Source organism: Suricata suricatta, chromosome 10 (genome assembly GCF_006229205.1).
Source record: "Suricata suricatta isolate VVHF042 chromosome 10, meerkat_22Aug2017_6uvM2_HiC, whole genome shotgun sequence".
Classification (NCBI taxonomy): domain Eukaryota; kingdom Metazoa; phylum Chordata; class Mammalia; order Carnivora; family Herpestidae; genus Suricata; species Suricata suricatta.
The window spans coordinates 57,763,580-57,789,121 of record NC_043709.1 but is presented as its reverse complement, the minus strand read 5'-3'; the positions used below and the strand labels follow the sequence as shown (position 1 = coordinate 57,789,121).

General features: G+C 37.4%; 2 pseudogenes; one reads left to right on the top strand and one right to left on the bottom strand.

Annotated features, from left to right (window-relative positions):
* LOC115305695 overlaps nucleotides 1-1,524 on the top strand; it is a 24,532-nt pseudogene extending 23,008 nt beyond the window's left edge.
* A 10,785-nt stretch (nucleotides 1,525-12,309) lies between these two features.
* Nucleotides 12,310-13,283, bottom strand: LOC115305167 (annotated as a pseudogene).
* Between the last annotated feature and the right edge of the window lie 12,259 nt (nucleotides 13,284-25,542).

Below are 25,542 nucleotides of genomic sequence, written 5' to 3'. Positions count from 1 at the left end.
ATATGGTGCTTATTGTATGTGCATTTTCCAAGTGGTTTGAATGGATTAGCTGGTTGATTCCTGTTAACAGCCCTATAAAATAAGTTTAATTATTATCCACGATTTATATATGAGGAAATTGAAGCACAGAGATTAATAATTTGTGTAAAGTCACATGCTGAGGGAATCATACCTTGAACCCAGACAATCAAGCTCCAGATTCCATGGCCCAAAGCAATGTACTTATGCTGTTCCTTTGCTGCCATTATATGATTCATGACAGTGGTTTTGTTTTGGTTTTTCTACGTGCCTGATGTAATCAGAAAGAGGTTCATTCCCAGATTTTAGTTTTTTGGAGAGATTAGAAGGGAGGTGACTGTCTAATCTTTCTAGTCCTAGTCCCATAGGCATCATTGATATAATGGAAAAAAGGTTTAATACTACCTTTCTGGCCTTATTACTGCCTGAATTTCCAAGTAACATGCACCACCAATGCAATCCCATTCTCAAATGAAATAATATTCACTTGCCTGGCATGCTCACTCTACTCACGTTTTCAATCCATTTCCATGTCCCATTTCTATCTCATTTTTACCAACAGAAGATGCAAAAGACAGAGGTCAGTGATGAAAAATGATAGTGTTAACAACATTCATCCTGGTAAGGACTGAGAGAATCTAGAAGTTTTGCTTTTTGTCTTTTTATTCATCATCTATCTGCTTAGTGTAATTGCAAACTTGACCATCACCCTCACATTTGCAGGTTCCCTCCTAAAAACTCCTATATACTTCCTTCTCTGCAATTTCTCATTTTTAGAAATCTCTTTTACCACTGTCTGCATTCCCAAATATCTGTATGCCCTTGCCCTGGGGACAACACAGTAACCTATAATCTTTGTGCCACTCACTTTTTGTTATCACCCTGGGTGTGGCTGAATTTTTTTCTCCTGATGGCCATGCCCTGCACTCACTATGTGGCCATCTACAAACCCCTGCATTACAGAATCATTATTAACAGCAGTTCTGCATCAGGTTCCTTACTGAATGTTACAGAGCTCTGACCATCATGCTCCCACCTTATATCATGAGCTTAGAGCTTGAGTTTTGGGAATCCAATGTCATAGGTCACTTTGGCTGTGATGCTGCTCCCATCCTCAAGATCACCTGCTCAGACACAGAGTTTATAGAGCGATTTGTCTTGGTCCTGGCTGTGCTGACACTCATTTTGACCCTGGTGTGTGTAATCCTGTCCTACACATACATCATCAGGACCATTCTCAGATTCCCTTCTGCCCAGCAAAGGAAAAAGGCTTTTTCTACTTGTTCTTCCCATATAATTGTGGCTTCTATTACTTATGGAAGCTGCATCTTTATCTACATCAAACCTCATGCAAAAGAAGGGGTTGCTATTAATAAAGTGGTGTCAGTGCTTACCACATCCATTGCCCCAGTGATGAATCCCTTCATTTATACTCTGAGAAACAAGCAAGTGGTACAAGCTTTCAAAGACATGATCAAAACGATTGCATCTATCTCAAAGAACTAAAGGACCAGTGAAGACAGAATGACAAATTATAATAGACTTCCTGACCTCAGTATTGTTGTTCCCTAATTGTATATTGTTCATAGATATATATCTATAGTTACCTATATAATGTTATTGTACATATATTATTTATTACATATAGTATGTATACATTTATTACATAGAGCAAATATTACTGTATTATATTGTATATATAATATATTACTGTATTGTATACATATTGTATAACGTATATATTATCATATGTATATATAACTATGAACAATATACAATTAGGGAAAAATAAAACTGTTACATTCTACTATGCCTAGTGCCCACTATTGATACATAGATTAATTTTCTACCTCGGTCTATTCCCAGAAAAACATGGGAATAAATCTGTAGGAAACATTTATAATAATACACCAGTTTTTACTTACAGGACTAAGAAATTTAGACAGCATCAATTATTATCATAGGAGTGCTTGGCTGCACCTCTTGCACTGATATTTCTTGATCTGAGTCCCAAATTTCTTAGGAACATCAGTGATGAGGATCTATGTCTACAGGAATGACCCTGCTAGCACTCTTTTGAATAAAACTCATTAGTCTAACTCTTTCACTATTCAGGGAGATACAAATAGAGGCTAAAATATTCCTCTAATATCATTTGTTTAAAAGTTGTACAGCTTCCTTTTTTAAAACCCTTTAAAGGGGCACCTGGGTGGCTCAGTCGGTTAAGCACTGGCTTCAGCTCAGGTCATGATCTCGCGTTTGGTGGGTTCGAGCCCTGTGTTGTCCTCTGTGTTGACAGCTTTCTCAGAGCCTGGAACCTGCTTCAGATTTGTTTTTCCCTCTCTCTCTGAACTGCCCCTGCTCGCACTGTCTCTCTCTGTCTCTCAAAAATAAATAAAAAAACATTTAAAAAATTTTAAAAACCCTTTAAAACAGAATTTCATATTCTTACCATCTGTGTGTCTCTGTGTATGTCTGTGTGCATTTGTTTTCCTTTTTGGAATGCCAGCTTAACAGGTTTAAAAAGACTAATGGGACAGATACAATGTCAGTGACAGCTTAACCTTGCATTCTATTCTGCTATCCAAGATATTCACTATATTGATTTTTTTCTAGGTACAAAAACAATCCAGTCTCAATCACAAAGGCTTACAAAATTAACCAATGAATAAAGAATAGTTTTTAAGTGCCCAGAATTGGCCTTTCAAATTGGTGCCTCTTCTCCACGACCCCTTTCTTTCATCATAATTTTCTACTGTTTATCTGATGCTCTGGGAAGACATGCGCTGCACCAGGAATCAGAAAGTCCAAGTTGCAACCAGGCTTTTACAACCACCAAATCAGCAAAATCTTTTAACTTTCCTCATCCTTTTCTATGTCAGAAAGGAACAAGGTAAGAGAGTAAGGCAGCTAGAAAACAGGCAAGAAATCCCAAGGATACCGAAGGGTAGAGGGCTGTTACAAGCTGATTTACAAGACTAAGGAACTGAACCATATGGATCAGCAGACATGGTGCCAGAGGTAAAGAATTAATAAGTTTTTTTCGTATACTAAAAATTACATGAAGGGAAATGAATCTTCATTCCCCCAATCCTACTCACACTCTGTCCACTGGAAATCATTGAATACTGAAAACGCTTTTTAAAATAAAATGAGGGGGTGCCTGGGTGGCTCAGTCAGTTGAGCATCCGGCTTCGGCTTAGGTCATGATTTCACCGTTTGTGGGTTAGAGCCCCGCATCAGGCTCCGTGCTGACAGCTAGCTCAGAGCCTGGAGCCTGCCTTCAGATTCTGTGTCTCCCTCTCTCTCTGACCCTCCCCTGCTTGCGCTGTCTCTTTCAAAAAAAAAATTTTTTTTTAAACATATCCTCAGCCGTTGTTACCCTACCTGCAACCCAGGTAATACAAAGGTCCTTGGTCAAAACCACGTAGAAGCTCCTCTAGGCAATAACCAAGAAAATATCCACTGGCCCCACCTGCACGTCCTTTCATGTCCAGTAGCTCTTCTGCTTCATGCTATGCTTCTAACTGGAAATCTTTGGGAAAGAAAGGGCCTAGGAATCTTAGCCCTAAAATCTAGTACCATGTAGTGAATCCCACTAAGTTGCAGTCGCCATGGTGAAATGCACAGGCTGCTTTCTATGTGGAGCACCCATAAAATCTATTTACTCTTCTTTTAATATTTGTACTATATTCTCTAGATTCAGGCTTTGAGAAATAAAAGTTATAGATCCTTTAATTTGTTATCTAAAAAATTACCTTGCCCTCAAGATTCATCTTTCTACATCCTATCCAAGACTCTTCTTCTCTTAGTGCAGACACACAAGTCTTAGCTCTGTGGTATTAGTGATTAGCGATTCTTGCTGCTAAGACATAATTAAACTAGTTCTTATACATGTCAGTAGTAAGGTGGGAAAAAGAACACATAATTCAAGATTGTTATGGAGGTAAGAAAGTATATATTTAAAGTTCATAATATTTATTAGGTCCTTCAAATGGTGAAACCACATGTGGAATGAAATAAGATAAAGGAAAGAAAAGAATCCTTCCATATTCCTGCCATATGATTACATGGCCCTTTCTGATTAATGACTGTTAAGTGTATCACATGGGTGCCATGCAGTCCTCCCTGTCCCTTTGTGTACAAGAAGCTCTTGCTCTATCCCAGATGTACCACTTGCACCTTAGGATGTAGTGCTGTCAGGACTGCTCAATATTATAACATGCTTGGTCTGCCCAAACCCAGTTCTTGGTTGGTAATTCCAGAAGCATAACCACTTACTATCCCATGGTCATATACTCTGCATCTACCAAGGCCCATTAGTATACCAGGAGTTTTTTCAAAAAGTGTGTAACTCTCCATTGAAGATGGTTTGGTCTTGTCTCTCAGAACCCTACAAGCCTTTGTTATGATTCTCTCACTGAACCCAACATATGCTCTACATGGCATATTTTTCTACTACTAAAGCATGATCTTTAATATTCCTTGCACTCTCACTATAAGAGATGGTAGCCTCTATGCAAGCTACCAGGTAGGCCTTCAGGCTTTTTGGTAGCCTGAAGTTTCTTATTATATTCTTCTAAAATGCCAATAGCACTTAGCACTACCCATCTATATTATTTTTTCTCTTGCTGAATAACAAATTACCCCAACTTTTGTAAGTTAAAACAGTGCACTTTTTAAAAGTTTATTTATTAGTTATTTTGAGAGTGAGAGATCTAGCATGAGTAGGGGAGGAGTAGAGAGAAAGGAAGAATCCCAAACAGGCTCTGGGTCATCATCACAGAGGCCAATGCATGGCTCAAACCCATGAAATGGTGATATCATGACTTGAGCCAAAATCAAGAGTCAGATGCTCAACTGACTGAGCCACCCAGGTGCCCCAAAACAGGAAATATTTATTATCTCACAGTTTCTAGGGGTCAGAGGTCTGTACACAACTTAGCTGGGTCGTCCATTCAAAGTCTCATAAGGCTATAATCGAGGCATCAGCCAGGCTGCCCTCTTTCCTAAAGATTGGAGTCTTCCTCCAAGTACCCATAGTTGTTGGCAGAATTCAGTTCCTTGCTGATATTGACTGAGGCAGTTGGCCCCTGGAGACTACCTGCAGTTCCCTACCATGTGACCCACTCCATAACCAGTTCACATTATAACAACTTGCTTTTAAAAGGCCATCAGGAAAAGTATTTTGCTTCAGCCTGCTAAGATAGAGTCTTATATGATGTAACATAATCATGGGAGAGGCATCACATTGCCTTTGTCATATGACACAGCCAAATCAACGAAGTAACAAACCCACTGTATTTTTCACATTCTATTGGTTAGAATCAAGTAAATGATTCTATCTGTACTCAAAGGGAGGAATTACACAAAGGCATGGACACCAGGAGGTAGAAATTATTGGGTGCCACAGTAGGGTCTGTTTTCCATGTCATGTATATTAGGGTTCTCCAGAAAAACAGAAACAATGAGATGTGTATAAACAGATAGGCATTTATTTTAAGGAATTGGCTCATGCACCTGTGGAGGTATGGTAAGTCCAAAATCTGAATGTCTAGACAGCAAGCCAGAGACTCAGGGTAGGTTGCAATTCAAGTCCAAAGGCAGCCTGTTAGTAGAATTCCTGTTTGCCCAGAGAGGTCAGTCTTTGTGCTATAAAGGCCTTCAACGGCTGGATGAAATTCACCCATATTATGGAAGGTAATTTGTTTTACTCAACGTCTACCAATTTAATTGTTAATCTCTCCCAAAAAACAGATCCACAGATGGAGCATGTGACTCCTGATCTCAGGGTCATGGGTTAAAGCCCCATACTGGACATAGAGCTTACTTTAATTAATTAATTAATTAATTAATTAATAATAAATCTTTTTAAAAGTGGACAAAGGAACTAAACAGACATATCACCAAAGAGGACATACCAATGGCCAACAGGTATAAGATAAGATACAACATTGCCAATAATAAGGAAAATAACAGAAATAATCAAGAAAAGGTGTTACGACATCGCCAATAATCAAGGAAATGCAAGTCAAAAGGATGATTATTATAAAAAATAAAGTGTTGGTAAGAAAGTGGAGAAATCGGAACCCTTGTACACTGTTGGTGGGAAGGTGAATTGGTGCAACCACTATGGAGAACAGTATTTTTTTGAGGTTCCTCAGAAAACTAAAAATAGAATCACCATAAAAGTCAGAAATCCCACTTCTGGCTATTTATCCAAAGCATTGGAATCAAAAACTCTGCACTTCCAAGTTCATTACAGCTTTATTCACCACAACCAAGATATGAAAAAAACCTAAATGTCCATTAATGATGAATGGTTAAAGAAATAGTGTTATAGGGGCACCTGGGTGGCTCAGTCAGTTGGGCTTCCGACTTTGGCTCAGGTCATGATCTCACATTTGTGGGTTCGAGCCCTGCGTCGGGCTCTGTGCTGACAGCTAGCTCAGAGCCTGGAGCCTGCTTCTGGTTCTGTGTCTCCTTCTCTCTCTGCCCCTCCCTCTCTCATGCTCTGTCTCTTCTGTATCAAAAATAAATAAGACATTTAAAAAAAAGAAATAGTGTTATATATGTAAAATAAAATACTAGTTAGCCTTTAAAAATAAGGAAATCCTATCTTATGGGACAATGTAAATGAACCTGGCAGATATTACCTAAGTAACATAAGCCATTCACAGGACAAGTACCGTGTATTCTCATTTATGTGAGGTATCTGAAATAATCAAACTCAGAAGTAGAGAATACATGGTGCCTATCAGAGTTTACTGGGTGGGGAAATGGGAGCTGTTCCTCAAGGGGTATGAATTTTCATTTATGCAAGTGAATGTGCTCTAGAGATCTGCTGTACAAAGTACAGCCGATGGTTAACAATACTGTAGTGTGCACTTAAAAAATTGTTGAGAGGGTAGATATCCTGTTAAAGAGCACTTAATATATTTTTCAAGAAACAAAGTGGTTGAGGAAACTTTTAGAGGTGATGTGTTTTTTCCCTTGGTTGTGGTGTTAGTTTCATGGGAATGTGACTATGTTGAAAGACATCAAATTGTAAATTAAACATGTGCATTTTGTATCAATTATATCTCAATAAAGCTGCTTTTTAAAAATCAATAATTTCTGAAGTTGTATGCACAGATTACTTTCTTTCTAGGATATGCTTCTCATCAAGTACATACTCATCTGTTGCTCTGACATGGATGACTATATCTCTGGAAAACAGAGTATGGTAATTAACCAGTTATAACTTTGCCATGCAGCCTCCTTAATAAATAACCTTGAATATAAAAAAACATAAAAAAATAGGAAAGCTTCAAGTGAGAACTAGAAGAATATCAAGACTATCTCTATGATCTTGGGATAGAGCATATTTTTTAAATTGAACACAAAAAGCACTGAGTTTAAAAGAAAAGTCTAATAAGTTGAACTACTTTACCATCACATCAGTTTATAACCTGATAAAGTTCATTCATCAAAAAACACTAGAAAGTAAAAAATCAATATAATGAGAAAATATATGCAAAATATACAACTTACAAAGGTCTCGTAGAAAATGTATCTTAAATTCTTACACATCAGTAAGAAGACAGATGACTCTAACACAACAGGCAAGACATTTGAACAGCTCTTCACAAAAGAGGATATCCAGATGGTTAATACACATATGGATGAAGTATATCCATACAATGTAGTACTCTATAGCCATGAAAATAAACACCTTACTGCCACATGCAAAAACATGTATTAATCTCACAAATACAATGTTGAGTGAAAGAAACCAAACATGAAAGAATGCATATCATAAGATATCCATTTGCAAAATGCTTACAACAAGCAAGATTAATCAATGGTGTTAGAAATCAGGATATGGGTTAAATTTGGGGACATGAGGGAGGGTGTTTTGTTTAGGTAAAGGGGAAATCTTCAGTATCTTAGTAAGTTCTATTTCTTTAACTAGGTGGTGATTACACAGACAAGGTCACTTTGCAATAATTAACTACACTTTCAGCATTTTTCTTCTATATGTCATAATTTAATTTACTAGACAGATCAGAGTTTATTTTAAATGCCAAGTAACAAAAATAAAAGGGGGGATCCTGAAGGCCCAGATTATAAGCATTAATAAAGGATGCATTTTTGGCAGAAAAATAAAGTTCAGATGGAAATCAAACCACTTCAACATTTGGTACAGCAACTTATGGAAAGATCTTCAACTTGATCTGAGCATCAGAGACCATTTTTATGCACAGTAGAGCCAAGAAATGTGTTTGGCAAATTTTTCTAGGACAGGCACGCTTGGTATGATTATTAAATTCAGGAATTTTCTAATACTGTTTCTTGACAAGCTTCCAACAAGATGTTTTAGATGTTTTGTAGATGTTAATATTTACCTTTATAAATTGGATATGGAAGGAAATCATTCTTTAAGCTGGAAAATGCTGATTCCTGCTGAAAATAATGTGCTTATGCAGTTACATGAAAGTAATGCTGTATTAAATGATGATTAATCTTGGTATTGATATGTTTATTTATATAAATATATAAAATATGATCTCACACAGAAAAAGACAAATACTGTTTAATCTCACTTATATGTGGGATCTGAAAACACTGACTTCATAGACACAGAGAAGAGAATGCTAGTTGGCAGGGACTAGGAGAGGGAGAATTGGGGGAGTATTCATCAAAGGGTACATATTTTCAGACATGGAAGCTGAATAAATCCTAGAGATATACTATAGAGTACAATATAAGTTTATGGCATTGGTGATGATGACATTTTCATGAGTATATACTTCAGACTCATCAAGATGAATACATTACATATATAACATTTTTCTATGTCAATCATACCTCAATATAAATAAACAAATAAATACACAAAAATAAGCAAATAAATAAATAAGCTGCCAGCTTAGTATCTATACTGCATGAAGGTGTCCTTAAAAACTAAAGATTGGGGTGGCTGGGTGGCTCAGTTGGTGGCTTACTTGGGCTCAGGTCATGATCTCTCGAGCATGAGTTTGAGCCCCACGTTGGGCTCTGTACTGTCAGCTCAGAGCCTGGAGCCTGCTTCGATTCTGTGTCTCCCTCTCTCTCTCTCTGCCCCTCCTCTGCTCTGTCTTTCTATCTCTCTCAAAAATAAATAAACATTTTGTGTTTATTTAAAATAAATAAAAATTAAGAAATTAAAAATAAAAAATAAAGATTACTTTTGGTTCCAGCAAAGATGGACTAGAAGCATTCCTCACAGATCTTACAACTAAAAAAACCTGGAAAGAACACAACAAACAAGCATAAGAAGACTGTGAAAGGTGAAAGGAGGAGGAAGACTTCCTAGGGACCTCAAGATTGAGGAAAAACATGACAGTGGGACTTCTGGGTTTTCTATCACCTCCTGTATATCCCACACAGTGAAATTCAGAAGCTTTCAATCCAGAACCATTAACAGGCACAAAATTATAAAAAGGCCCCAAAAAGGCCTTTCTCCAAACCAAAGGACCATGAAAAAGTGACCTAACAATGCAGAGACTTCGGGGAATAGCTGCCCTCCTCCAGCCAAACTAACTCACACTTCAACCTCTGCAGCTTCAGCGGAACCCAACAGGGAGCTGATCTCCAACTCCACCTTCCCACTCTGCATAAGTGGTATTGCAGGGATTTCCTCTACCTAGCAATGATGCCAGGCCTGAGAAGATAGCTGTTTGTCGCAGGTGCATCTCTAATTCCTCCATCAAGATACTGTTATCAGAGCCAAGAGAAGAGCAGGTTTTCCATCCCCTACACAATGAAAGCAGCTCACTCTGAGCTCCCAGGCAGGGTACTGACAGTGGGCTGAGTGGGAAGCTGAGCTTTCATTTTCATTCCATGGAAATAGACAATGCTTGGATTCCTTCTGCAGGATAGTATCAGCATGTAGGTGTTGAGTCCGCCTCCACTCCCACCTGGAGATGGTTATTTGAGACTACACTCTACTTTCTTTCATCCTTGCTGTCATTGGTGTCTAATGGGAAACTGAAACTCCACACCCACCTGAGAGCAACAAGACTGAATGACGGTGCAAACTAGGTCTGGTCAACACTCTGGTCCTCTACAGTGTAAGTGAGGCCACTGGGCAGTGGAGCTTCCACTCCAATTTGGCATTAACAAGTCAGAATAATGTTGTATGAAGTAGAAGTAGAGGATACTACTGCGCCTGTCTCTGTGTGAGCATGGCCCAGTGGGGAGCTGACCCTACATCTCTACCTACCATCGGTGGGATGAAGTGATGTGAAATGGGCTAGTTGACACCCCACTCATCCACTTACCCTGGCCAGCAAAAAATAGCACAGAACTGGGAAACCCCACCTTGCAGCAACAGTGATGTAAGTCAAACCTCTGCTTGTCTCTCCTTTATGGTAGCAGGGTCTAGTGGGAGGGGGAGGGGTGGCTAAGTGTACACAGCCACCAAAAGGCTAAAAGACAGTGTGAATCAATGCCCTACTTTCAGTGTGGAGGTGTCATCAAGGCTGAGAAGGAAGATGAACTTCCACCCCACCCATCTGCAATGAGGCAACATGGACAGAAAGTTCCACTTTTTCAGGATGGTGTTGGCAGGGCAAGAGTTCAAACATACACACTCACCTCGTCTCGTGCTTCACCTAACAAAGAGACTGGCTGCTTAAAAAAATGTAATATGTAGGATTCTGAATATTATAATAAAATATGAGAAAATCAAAAATATAATCCAAAATTTCTCATAACACAAAGAACCAGAAATACCACAACTTGAATGAAAAAATGTAATCAACAGATGCCAATACCGGGATGAATAAAATTTGTGGATTATCTAACATGATTTTTAAAGCAGTCCTCATAAAAATGCCTCAATGCAATTATGGATTCTTTTCTGAAAAATGAAAACATAGACATCTCACAAAGAAATTAAAGTTATAAAATGAACTAAACTTAGAAATGAACTAAACTTAGAAATACAAGAACAGAAATTTTGAACATTCACTGGCTGACCTCATTAATAAAGATGACTGAAGATACATCAGTGAACTTGAAGACAGATCAGCAACAATTATCTAGTTGAAACAATAGAGGGTAAATACGTTTTGTAAAAATGAAAAAAGCTTCAGGCATCCATGGGCCTATCAGAAAAGAGCTAACATTGTTAGTAATAGGATGTTGTAATAGGAACTGTAAAAGTAGAAGTTGGGGGAAAATTTAGTGAGTAATTAAATGTTGATTTTTCTTTGAGAGCTATCATTAGGTGCATATTTTGGACTCTTGAAGTGACTAAAGATTTCATTTTTAAAAAGCAAATCATGGGGCGTCTGGATGGCTCAATTGGTTGAGCAGCCAACTTCGGCTCAGTTCATGATCTCACAGTTCCTGAGTTTGAGCCCTGCGTCGGGCTCTGTGCTGACAGCTCAGAGTCAGGAGCCTGCTTCAGATTCTGTGTCTCCCTCTGCCCTTCCCCTGTTCCTGCTCTGTCATTCTCTCTGTCTCTCCATCTCTCTGTCTCTCTGTCTCTCTCAACAATGAATAAATATTAAAAATTTTTCAAAGCAAATGATTTCATTGATATTAGCATTCATATTGTGTTCCATTTCTCTTTTCTCCATTCCTAGTATATTTTGCTTGCTATTTATCTGTTTATAACTCTTCTAGCCATATGAGTTCCCTTGGACCTGATGCCATTTGTTTGCTTAATTAAAATACCCTTCATTCATGTACATTCTGGCAATTTTTAAATAACTGATATTGTACTGGATCTGTTCAATAAAATATGAGAATCTTGGTGATTTTAAAGCTTCTTCATCAGTAAATGATCTTTTGAAATTTTAAATCTTTATACATATTCCTTGTTTTACAATATATAGAATTAGAAAAATTTTTGCCTGTTACACTTAGAAAAAGTATTGATTCTTTTTTAAGATTATTTCTGTTCTTGAGTGGTTATTTTCTGGATGAATGCTGTATACCATTGAACCAATATTTTCTGATATTTCCCAATCTTCTATGGGATACATATATACATATCATGTGTAGTATGATATTTCCCAGTCCTTTCAGCATTGGTAAAGAAACGATAATATGAGATCATGCTTAGATTTCCTGAAACAACTCTTCTCATGTTTTCTTAATAAAGATTCTCATTCTCAAAGACGTTAGCTTATAAGGAGATGCGGAGGGTGACTTGATTAAGGTCAGTGCTGAATGGAAAGCCAAATCTAGATCAGGAAGAGACAAAACAGGATAAAAGTTGAAGAAAATACGCTTAGGGATTCTGACTCCCACATTCCTCTAGTTCTTTGAGAGCAGTATAATTCTCTTGACTAAGGTATTAAAGGCTTGTTTCACCTGTTGCTTCCTCAGAGTATAAACAAATGGATTTAACATGGGGGAAATGGAAACAGTGAGTATAGATACTCCCTAATTAATGGTCGTTTCATCTTTTGCTGAAGATTTGCTAGAGACAAAGATGCAGCTGCCATACGTTACAGAAACTCCAATAATGTGGGAAGAACAGGCAGGAAAAGCTTTTGTCCTTTGCAGGGCAGAGGGGAATCAGAGAATTGTTCTGATGATATACAGGCAGGACAAAATCACACACACACACACACACACACACACACACACACACACACACACACACAAGTAATGATAAAGACTAACACCCAGCCAACAATAACCATCTGAGCAATGAACCATGTGTCTGAGCATGATATTTTCAGGATAGGATTAGCGTCACAGGTAAAGTGGTCAATGGCCTTAGAGTCACAGAATTCCAGGCTCTGTCCCAAGCTAAGTGGTGGGAAAATGATCAGCCAAGTAGTCATCCAACAGGAGAAGATATGCCTTTCTCACACCCTGTGGTTCATGATGGTCATGGAATACTGGGGTTTGCAGATGGCTACACATCAGTCAGAGACATGGGGACAAGGAGAAAAATTCTGTTACACGGAAAAGATCTATAAAAAGAAAGCTGGCATGCACGAGCATTATAGGTAATAGTTCTATCACCTGTTGATATACTGTACGAGAATCTAGGAAAGCAAACAGAAATGAAGAAGATTTCTAAGAAGGAAACATTTTGGATAAAAAAGCACATTGCCGTTTTAAGGTAAGAATCTATTAGTATGAGAATGACTGTCAAGTTTCCAGTTACACTCAACCTGTAGGTGATAAGTAGAAATATCAAAGTGAGAATCTGTAGTTGAGGGTCATCTGTCAAACCCAGAAGGATGAAAGTGATTAGGGACAGTACGGTTTCTCATTCCTGGGTCCTGACTTCTGCCCAATCTGCAGGTAAAACCGAGGAATTGAAGATCTGAGAAGAGGGTAGAAACAATGTTACAATGGGTTTGTTTAGAAAAGCCAAACAATGTTTTTTACATGTAGTATTTTGTTTTCCTTGATAATGAATATTTTTAAATTATTCATGCTCACAGCCCTGCTGTTATGTCATTTAATAGGTCTGAAACTTAGCTTTCAAATACTTTGACCACAATTTATGATAAGATGCACATTTTGTACTGCACTCCAGTATACATGCACACACACACAGAAACATAAACACACACACACACACACACACACGCATATTAGCAAAATAAAAAATGTCCATAAAAATAAAACACTTGTTTACCTTGCTTTCTGATGCTTTCTATTCTGATTTATCTCATTAAAAATAAATCTAAATATCATCAAATTGACTTCATACTCTACTAAATGGTCATGATCTGTATTTGAGAAATGTAAAATTTTTAGGGATTCTTTAAATAATGTAGTCCTTGGAGCCTGCTTGGGATTCTCTCTGTCTCCATCTCTCTGCGCCCCTTCCCTACTCGCTTTCTCTATGTCTCTCTCCCAAAATAAAGATATACACTTTTTCAAAAATAAAAAATTCTTTCCCAGATCTTTCTTATGATTTTCTCAAACTGTTGTTGCCCTTCTCTGATTTTTACTGACTGCTCACTTTGGTGCAAAACAGAGCATTTTGATACATGCCAAATTCACTAATAAGTGAGAAATGTTTTGTACACAACGGAGGAATATACTTAAGGCTTTGTACTTCAGTCTTTGTCTTGTTGCACATGAACTTAGCCTCAGTCCTTCCAGCTGGACCCAGAGTTTACCTTCTGGGCCTGACTGTCCTCAGGTGCAAGGAAAATACAGTTAAGAAGACAAGGGTTAATGTCCTCTGCTAATGGTTGTTCATGACACAGTTTGCATGCTTGGTCCTTGAGATAATGGCCATTCCCTTGAAACTCCCCTAAACCCTAAACCCTGCCTTCAAAATAACAAGTGTTTTCCTACAACCAGGATAAGGGCTGCTCTCTTGATCACTTTGTAGCCTTTTTGCAATAACCACTCAGTTCTGCACTGTACTGCCTGCTTGCCTGCTTGCTCATAAAAAAAGCTCTGAGTCCTTGGTCTCGGGGCCTCACATCTAGAGTTCTGTGTTAACTGTGCGGTCCCAACGGGTAATAAAAACTCCCTTAATCCGGCTTCAGTGGTCTCGGCTGGTCTCTGTGTCTCCTGGCATAACAGTCTGGCTAAAACACTTAGACCTTCTTATCAAGTCACTGATGTCATAATCACGTCTGTAAGTATTAAATGCATTCACCAATCTGACTTCTATCCTTAGCTTCTAATCATTTTTCTGACTCCTGATTTCCAACCATTTCTTCAGCAGCTTATGATCTGCTTCCTGAACACACCACTCCACTGAAACTCTTCTTGATGAATTTCCCTGATATTTCTTTAAGTCTCGGTGAAGTGTAGCCATTTTATTTGCACCTTTCATTGTATTTAGTACTGTCGATCACTCCTCTCTTTTTATGGTGTTCTTGACACATTGTTTGCATGATATCCACACTTCTGGAGGGTTTTTGTGTGTGTGTGTGTGTATTTTAGGTTTTGGGTTTTTTCCCCCCTTCTGTTTTCTCTATTGGAGTTATCTCTTCCCCTACTCACCTTTGTAACACTGATATTTCTCACACTTCATCCCTAAATCTTCTTAACTGCTTCTGTAGGTGTTTTCCCTGAGAATGATTAAATCCAATGACTTCAACTAAGCACAAAAAAATTGAATTTCAAAATGTGCATTTTTGATAGGATCTCTTTGAATGTTAGACATCTGCCCCTGGCAATTTTACATTCCCATTCCCCCTAGATGAATTTGTTCAAAACAAACTGCCCCATCTTTTGTATTTCTATTGATCCTTGCCTTACTCTGTTTGCTGTACTAAGGCCAAAACCTAACATTTATTGCTATATTAACAATTGATACCAAGCTATAGTGTTTCTTAGGTTAGCCCTATCGTGAAATTCTCGACATTGCCAGTACTTTCACTTAGTTTTGCTGTTTCCCTGACTCTAACAAGGGGAAAGTTTGGTTTGTTTGGGGAGATAAACCTACAAAGATGGACTCTAGATACACACCTTCGTGAGGGCCAGGTATGTGGCAGTCATCCTACATGGGCTACCTGCCTGGAAAACATGGTCATCTAATCATCTGTGGTTTTCTCCTACCTACGTCTCCATCTGTTTGCTGATTCTGACCTATAACTGGCTCCTAGTGACTCATTCCTGTATTCTGCTTAGATCTTCAAAGGGGTTTTTCCAAATTACACAAACCACATTTATGACCTTTCTATGTGCTTCGTTACACCCTATGCTTAATAGACAATGTAAAAAAAATTGTTGGAAATAGGATTTCTTTGTTGTTTAATGTAATAACCACAAAGCTGAAGGAGTCTGCTATTTCAAAAGGTAATTGCTACTCCAGAGTCTGGGGGAATAAACCAAGAACTCCTTCTGGTATAGATAGACCTGATATTTGGACCTTCTGAGATGAAATGAGAATTTTATCAAGGTGATGTTTGTTTTAAGTGCCAAACATGAAACTAAGTAAATAAACACAGGTTCCAGGCAAACTGTGCACCAATGTTATTAATGAATCTTGTGTGTAATCTTTTGAAAAGATAATGAAAATGCTGGACTGGGCACCATGTCCTCAGAGAGCTGATGATTCCACAATGATACGCAACACTGAACTTCTACACAGAACAAAACCTAGTTAAAAAGAGCAAGTCTACCATTTCTTCCTTTTATTCATTAACATCTATAGCTGCTAATAGCTGCTGACAAAATACAGTTTCCCTTTTCTCCTTCAGTAACATATTATTACTTAAGTAATGGCTTCTTAATATAAACAAATATTAACACAACAAAAATAGACACATTAAATTTAAATGAAACAACCACCCAAACAACTCAGATTACAGCCTTCAAGAAATTTCCTATGTAAATATACTCATATTGTCAGATTCAAATACAAAATACTCTATACATGTTGTTTTTCAGATTACTTTGATCATTAAAAGTTTAAAACAAACTTTTCATCTCAATAATTACAAATTTACATGATCATTTAGGTACCCATGTAATGTTTCTTTCTGAAGAATTCCAACATAATTTGAAATCAATCCTAAGAGTCAAAACTTAGGTTGTGACTTCTAACAACTTTTTTTCACCATTATAAAAAAAAATAACTACTATGAACTAATCAAATGGCTCTACAATTTTTATTATAAATTCATGTTGTCTTTTTTTTTGTTTTGTTTTTTATTTATTTTTGAGAGACAGAAAGAGAGAGCACAAACAGGGGAGGGTCATAGAGAGAGGGAGACACAGAATTTGAAGCAGGCTCCAGGCTCTGAGCTAGCTGTCAGCACAGAAGCAGACGTGGGGCTTGAACCACGAACCCTGAGATCATGACCTGAGTCAAAGCTGGATGCTTAACCGACTGAGCCACCAGGCACCCCCATGTTGTCTCTTTTTAAGTCAGGTATCAGCTGTGATGCAAAATCCATTTTTTACAAACATCTTTGTCTATTTACAGTATTTCCTAGATGTGGCAATTATTATTACTTGTATGTATATTAACAATTTTATTGTTATGTGTGTTGCAAATATTTCCCCACTCTTTTTTTGGCCTTTGTGTTTATGCATGCTTTATTTTTTTGACATAAAATCTCTTTATATATTTCAGAAAGCAATGTTGATTTATCTGAATAGGTCATACATATTTTTCCTATCTATTCTTCATACTTTATACTTTTAAAATGAGCTAGCTACCCTAGTTTTAAAATTTGTTAAATAATGAGTTAAAAGTTTCAATGGTGACTTTAATAGTTTTCTTCCAAATTGCTCAATTTCAGAGAGTTAAGTATGTTTTTGTATTATTTGTGGTTACCCTTGCTGAGAGCCATATTGGCCTTGCTGGATGACACAGTCACAGTGAGGAAATGGCAGGCATTTGCAAAGCTTCTGCCGTGAGAGGCGAAACTGGTATCTCCTTCTGCTACTACTGCTAATGTGAAATTAAGCCTGTTGCCATTTATTAGGTCTTGCAGCATTCCAAATCAGACGGATATTCCCCACACAGCTACCCCATAAGAAAAAACATTTTCCTGTCCCTGCATAAGAGATTTTGGATCAAAACATTATAGATGTCTGACAAAGGGCTCTTCTAATGAGCCTTGCAGACCCAAAACAAAGACTTGAAGGGGTTAAAAACATAAAAATTGCATTTGAGTCTGGCCTGGAGTAAAGGAGCATAAGGTAGAGATAAGAATTAAATACAGGGTGAAAAACATAGTCCATTTGAGTCTGGTCCAAAGAAAATTGGAGCCTAAATTGGAGATTAGTAGTAAAAGCCAAGGTCAGAACATGATCCCCTCCCAAAATCTACATCTGACAAATATCCTCCCTTATACTGACTTCAGTTACGAGGATGGATAAGAATATGGGAAACCCAAGTCCAAAACCAACACATAAAGGGCCCCCATTGTGCATACATCAAAAAATGGGCTTTCTCAAGCAACTTGTTAATAAACATTCTTTTCTTTTTCTCTCTTGTAGTTCATAAGCCACCCACAATAATTCTTACCTGATCTATATTCAACTTAAACTATATTTTAATCTTAGCTTTATTAACTTTAATAAAATGTATGTTAATCCTGTTTTCTACTAAAAACATCCTGTTATATTCTTGACAATAAAATTTACTCAACTTCACATCAGTACATTACATGATTTGGTTGTATCTTAATTAAAAAGCATAGTCATAAATATTGGCCAAAACCATCCCATACAAAATAAGATAAATTTGTTACTTTCTTAATCTGGGAAACTGGCACCAAGAAAGAATGGGATGGTTCTAAAAAACATGTTTATAAAAAGTGTTTCTGTACACTTTGATGATTAAAGCACATTATCACGAAGAATTAGTCACTGGAAACAATTCCTATTTTCTGATGTCATGTTTTTGCTGGATCAATAAAATGACACCAAAGCAGAAAATTCAGAGATGCCTGCCTGGTGATCAAGAAAAAAACCTGAGGCTCTCTCATCACTCTCTCGTGCTGACACCGTCCAACCTTTCAGAAACCCCTGGACGTGCTGGAGCTGGACTCCGGCATGCCTTCAATATTTTTATCTGTTTGGTTTTTGTTTTATTTTTTATAGTTTTAATAAAATATATACAACAAAATTTACCATCTCCACTGCTTTTGGAATATAGTTCTTTAGGGATAAGAACATTTTTATTGATGTGCATTACCCTTAATACTTTAGCATACATATTTAATTCTTTTTTATTGTCATTACTAGTAACTGTTGATATCTAGACCTTTTTCCCAATAGGACATGTCACCCTGACTGATTGTTTCCTCTTCTTATTTTGGGCCATTTTACAGGATGCTAGAGTCTAAATTTTATTTTGAGATGGTAATTACTTTTCTTTTTATTGTCAATAACACTTCAAATTTAAGAATAATTGTTACCAATTTCTGTAATGATCCCACTCCTGTTACTCTACAGATATTTTTCTCTCGAGATTAAAACATTTTTCTCTTGTTATAGTATACTATTTAATATTTTTTCACTTCTAATGAAAGCTAAACTCTTTGAATCCTTTGATTTCTTAAATTGTATTGATTTTGAATCACACTTGAATGATTCCTTTCCCAGGTATATAAATTTCTATTAGGAATAATTTTCCTGGAGTAATTTTATCTTGTATCTAACACTTCCAATAGAGTGTCTATTTTTATATATTAGACATAATTATTCTTAAGAGCATTAAGAATTTTTCTATGACTTATATTATTATTAAAGTCATATTATTAAAGTCAGGCCCACGAGGTGGGCCTGGAAAATACAGTTTGGCTCAGCTGCAGCACCAGGAGATCAGATTCATTAGAGTGGCCTGCAGCACTTAGTTCCATCAAAGCTTGGGTGCTGCCATTCATCTTCTGCAACCTGCAAGGCAGGACCTTCTGTAGCAGCCCCCAAGACCTACGTACACCAAACCACGCCATTCTGTGAGGGGGGGGGTGGCTGCTTTTATTTTGTCCTTATTTTTTATTATTATTACATTTTTTATTTAAAATTTTTTTTAATTTTTACTCCTTATTTTCCCTTTTCCTTTCTCCCTCCTTTTTTTTCTTTCCTCTTGCCATCCAGATATATCCTCCCATATCTCATCCTTATCTCTCCCCTCAACTGGTTATACACTTTTAGACTGTCCATTGTCCTTTGTTGTCTCTGCCCCCCTTTATTTTTGCTTCTCTTCTTCTATTCTCTTTCCTTTCCCTTTTATTTTCTTCCTTTCCCCCTTTTAACTTGTTTGTGTGTTTGGTTTGTCTGTGTGTTTGCATGCTTCTGTTCCTTCTGTGATGTCTGCCTGTTTTCCTTCTCAGGGCTACCTCAAGAAACAAGCCAAAGTGCACATGACGGCGAGTCTCAAATATCGCTGAGTAAGAAAATAAATTAATTAATCACAGAAGAAGAGAAACTGAGAATACCAATAAAAGAACATTTCTTGAAATGAGAGACCCTGGACAGTCAATAAACCTCTTTTAACAAAGCAATACTAACACGTGCACAAGATAACAACGAGCTTTTTAAAAATGACAAGAGACAGAATACTAACCAAAATGACAAAGGAAAGAACGCTTCCCTGAAAAATCTCCAGGAACAAGTCACAACCACAGAACTGCTCAAAAAGATTTAACAATATAACCGAACATGAATTTTTAAAATTTCCATTAAAATTAATCACTGGGCTTGAAAATAGCATCAAAGAAGCTACTGAGACAATAACTAGGGACTTTGAAAATAGGTGTGACGAGTTAAAACAGGCTATAAATGAGGTGAATAATAAAATGGAGGCGGCCACCTCAAGGATTGAAGACGCAGAGAGAAGACACAGTTACAGCAAAAGAGGAAGCTGGAAAAAAAAAAGAGAAATTGATCCAGGAGCAGGAAAGGAGAATTCGAGACCTGAGTGATACAATCAAACACAACAACATCTGTATCATAGGAATTCCTGATGAGGAAGAAAGAGATTGAGGTCTTCATGGGATACTAGACCAAATTATAACTGAGAATTTCCAAAGTCTGGGGAAATAAATAGACATTCAAATTCAAGAGGCGCAAAGAACCCCCTTAAGACATAATTTGAATCAACCTTCAGGATGACATATCATAGTGAAACTGGCAAAATATAAAGATAAAGACGGAATTCTGAAAGCAGCTAGGGAAAAATGGGCCCTCATGTACAAAGGGAAACCTACCAGACTATCTAATGAAATTTGGCAGGCCAGGAAGGAATGACAGGAAATCTTCAATAAGATGAACAAAAAACAAGATGCAGCCAAGAATCCTTTATCCAGCAAGCCTGTCATTCAAAATAGAAGGAGAGATAAAGGTGTTCCCAAATTAAAAAAAAGAGAGAGAGAGAGAGAGAGAATTTATGACCACCATACCAGCCCTACAAGAAATCCTAAGTGGGACTCTGTGAGGGAAAAGTTACAGAGAATACAAGGTGCAGAGAACTCACTATAAACATGAATTCTACGGAGAACACAATGACTCTAAACACACGTTTTACAATAATAATACTCAATGTAAATGGACGGAATGATCCAACCAAAAGACACAGGGTAGCAGAATGGATAAAAAAACAAAATCCATCTATTTTCTGTCTACAAGAGACTCATTTTAGACATGAAGACACCTTCAGGTTGAAAGTAAAGGGATGGAGAAATATCTATCATGCGAATGGAAGCCAAGGGAAAGCCGGAGTAGACACACTTATATCAGACAAACTGGACTTTAAAGTAAAGGCAGTAACAAGAGATGAAGAAGGAAATTATATAATAATTACAGAATCTCTCCATCAGTAAGAGCTAACACTTATAAACATCTATGTGCCAAATTCAGGAGCGTCCAAATACATAAAACAATCACAGGCAGAAACAATCTTATTGATAAGAATGTGCTAATTGCAGGGGACTTAAATACTCCCCTGACAGCAATAGATATATTAACCAGACTGAAAATCACTAAAGAAACAATGGACATGAATGACACATTGGAACAGATGGAGTTTATAGATATGTTTAGAACTCTGCATCCTGAAGTTAGATAATTCACGTTCTGTTCGAGTGCACATGGTACCTTCTCCAAGATATCACATACTGAGACATATACAGCCCTCCATGAAGATAAATGAGTAGAGATCGTACCATGCACACTTTCAGATCACAATGCTATGAATCTTGAAATTAACCACAGGAAAAAGTCTGGAAACCCTCCCAAAACGTGGAGGTTAAAAACCACCCTACTAAAGGATGATTGGGCTAATCAGGCAATTAGAGAAGAAATTAAAAATTATATGGAAACAAATGAAAATGAAAATATAACAATCTAAAATCTCTAGGATGCAGCAAAGGCAATCCTAAGAGGAAAGTATTATGCAATCCAGGCTTATATCACCAAGCTAGAAGAAACACAAATTAAAAATCTAACAGAGCACCTACTGGAACTAGAAGGGGGTAGCAAGAGCTCCCTAAACCCAGCAGAAGAAAAGAAATAATAAAGAGCAAGACAGAAATAAAAAATGTAGAATACAAAAAAAAAAGTCAAACAGATCAATGAAACCAAGAGTTGGTTCTTTGAAAAAATAAACAAAATTGATAAGCTTCTAGCCAGGCTCCTCAGAAAGAAGACTGAGCACCCAGATAGACAAAATCATGAATGAAAAAGGATCTATTAAAACCAATCCTTAGAAATACAAGCAATCATCAGAGATTACTATGAAAATTATATGCCAACAAACTGGACAACCTAGAAGAAATGGACAAATTCCTAAATGCACATGCACTACCAAAATTCAAGTGGGCAGAGATCGAAGGCATGAATAGACCGATAACCAGTGAAGAAATGGAATCCGTTATCAAAACCTCCCAAAGAATAAGAGCAGGGCCAGATGGCTTCCCAGGGGAATTCTACCAGATATTTAAAGCAGAGCTCATACCCATTCTTCTCAAACTATTCCAAAAAATAGAAATAGAAGGAAAACTTCCAAACTCATTCTACGAAGCCAGCATCACCTTGATACCCAAACTAGACAGGGACCCAGCCAAAAAAGAAAACTACAGACCAATATCTTTAATGAATACAGATGCAAAAATATTCAACAAGATACTAGCAAATCAAATTCAAAGCATATAAAAAAATTATCCATCCTGATCAAGTGGGATTCATCCCTGGGTTACAGGGCTGGTTCAATATTCACAAATCCATCAATCTGTTACATCACAATAACAAAAGAAAAGATAAAAACCATATGACCTGTAGATAGATTCAGAAAAAGCATTTGACAAAATAGAGCACCCTTTCTTAATAAAAACCCTTGAGAAAGTCGGAATACAAAGAACTTACTGAAACATTATAAAAGCAGTTTATGAAAAGCCCACAGACAATATCATCCTCAATGGGGAAAAACTGAGCTTTCCCCCTGAGATCAGGAACACGACAGGGGTGTCCACTCTCATCACTGTTGTTTAACATAGTTCTGGAATTCCTAGCATCAACAATAAAACAAGAAAAGAAAAGAAAAGGCATCAGAATTGGCAAAGAAGAAATCAAACTTTCACTTTTCACAGATGACATGATACTCTACATGGAAAACCTGGCAGATCCACCAGAAGCCTTCTAGAACTGATCAATGAATTCAGTAAAGTTGCAGGGTACAAAATCAATGTACAGAAGTCAGTTGCATTCCTATACATCAATAATGAAGCAGCAGAAAGTGAAATCAAGAAACTGATCTCATTCACGATTGCACAAAAAACCATCAAATACCTAGGAATGAACCTAACCAAGCATGCAAAAGACCTATATGATGAAAACTATAGAAAACTTATGAAAGAGTTTGAAGGAACACCAAGAAATGGAAAAACATTCCCTGTTCATGGATCAGAAGAATAAACATTGTGAGAATGTCATTACTACCCAAAACAATCTACACATTCAATGCAATCCCCATCAAAATTGCACCCACATTCTTCTCAAAGCTAGAATAAACTATCCTTAAATTTGTATGGAACCACATAAGAACCCGACGGGCCAAAGTAATATGAAATAGAAAACCAAAACGGGAGGAATCACAATCCCAGACTTTAGCCTCTACTACAAACCTACCATCATCAAGACAGTATGGTATTGGCACAGAAACAGACACACAGACCAATGGAATAGAATAGAGAACACAGAACTGGGCCCACAAATGTACGGCCAATTAATTTTTGACAAGCAGTAGAGAGTATCTGATGGAAAAGAAGAATGCCTCTTTAGCAGGTGGTGCTAGGAAAACTGGACAGCAACATGCAGAAGAATGAAACTAGACCACTTTCTTACACCATACACAAAAATCAACTCAAACAAGCTGAAGGACCTGAATGTGAGACAGGAAACCATGAAAACCCTCGAGGAGAAAGTAGGAAACAGTCTCGTTGACCTCAACCACAGCAATTTCCTACTCGACACATCCCCAAAGGCAAGGGAAATGAAAGCAAAAATGAACTATTGGGATCAAATCAAGGTAAAAAAGCTTCTGCACTTTGAAGGAAACAATCAAGAAAACTAATAAGCAACCGTTGGAATGGAAAAAGATAGTTGCAAATGACATATCAGATAAAGGGCTAGTATCCAAAATCTACAAGGAACTCACCAAACTCCCCACCTGAAAAACAAATAACCCAGTAAAGAAATGGGCAGAAGACATGAACAGACACTTCTCCAAAGAGGACACCCAGATGGCCTACAGGCACATGAAACAATGCTCATCATCACTCATCATCAGGGAAACACAAATCAAAACCACACTGAGATACCACCTCATGCCAGTGAGTGGCTAAAATGAACAAATCAAGAGACTATAGATGTTAGCGAGGGTGTGGAGAGATGGGCACCCTCCTACACTGTTGGTGGGAATGTAAACTGGTGCAGCCACTCTGGAAAACAGTGTGGAGGTTCCTCAAAAAACTATCCATAGAACTCCCTTATGACCCAGCAATAGCTCTGCTAGGGATTTACCCAAGGGATACAGAAGTGCTGATGCATAGAAGCACATGTACCCCAATGTTCATAGCAACACTGTCACAATAGCCAAATCATTGAAAGAACCTAAATGTCCATCACCAGATGAATGGATCAAGAAGATGTAGTGTATATATACAATGGAGTATTACATGGCAATGAGAAAGAATAAAATATGTCCATTTGTAGCAAAATGAAAGGACCTATAGGAAGTCATGCTAAGTGAAATAAGTCAGATGGAGAAGGACAGATACCATATGTTTGCACTCATAGGTCTAACTGGAAAACAGGAGAAACCTAATGGAAGACCATGGGAAGGGGAAGAGGGATAGAGAGTTGGGGAGAGAGAGGGACACAAAACTGAGAGACTATTGAATTACTGAAAATGAACCAAAGGTTGATGAGGGAGGGGGAGGCAGAAAATGGGTGGTTGTAATGAAGGAGGGCACTTGTGGGGAAGAGCAATGGGTGTTATATGGAAACCAGTTTGACAATAAACTAAAAATAAATAAATAAAAATAACTTTTAAAGTTAAAAATAGAACTACCTTATGATGCAGATATTGCAATATTCAATATTTACACAAAAAGTACAAAAATACATATTTGAAGAGGTACATCCACCCTGATGTTTAGAGCAACATTAACAACAGTAGCCACACGATGGGAAATTCCTAAATGTCTATCAACTAATGAGTGAATATAGAAGATGTGACATACACAACACACACACACACAATGGGATAATCACTTCGCCATCAAAAAATAAATAAAATCGTGCCATTTGCAATGACATAGAGGGAACTAGAGTGTATTATGCTAAGGGAAATAACTCAGTCTGAGAAAGACAAAGACTCTGATTCCACTTATATGTGGAATTTAAGAAATAAAATAGATGAACATATGGGAACAGGCAGGGAAAGAGAGGAAAACAAACCATGAGAGACTCTTAATGATAAAGAACAAACCGAGGGTCAATGGAGGGAGGTGGGTGGGGTATGGGCTGAATAGGTGAAGGCATTAAGGAGGGCACTTGTTGTGTTGAGCACTGGGAGTTATATTTAGAATCACTAAATTC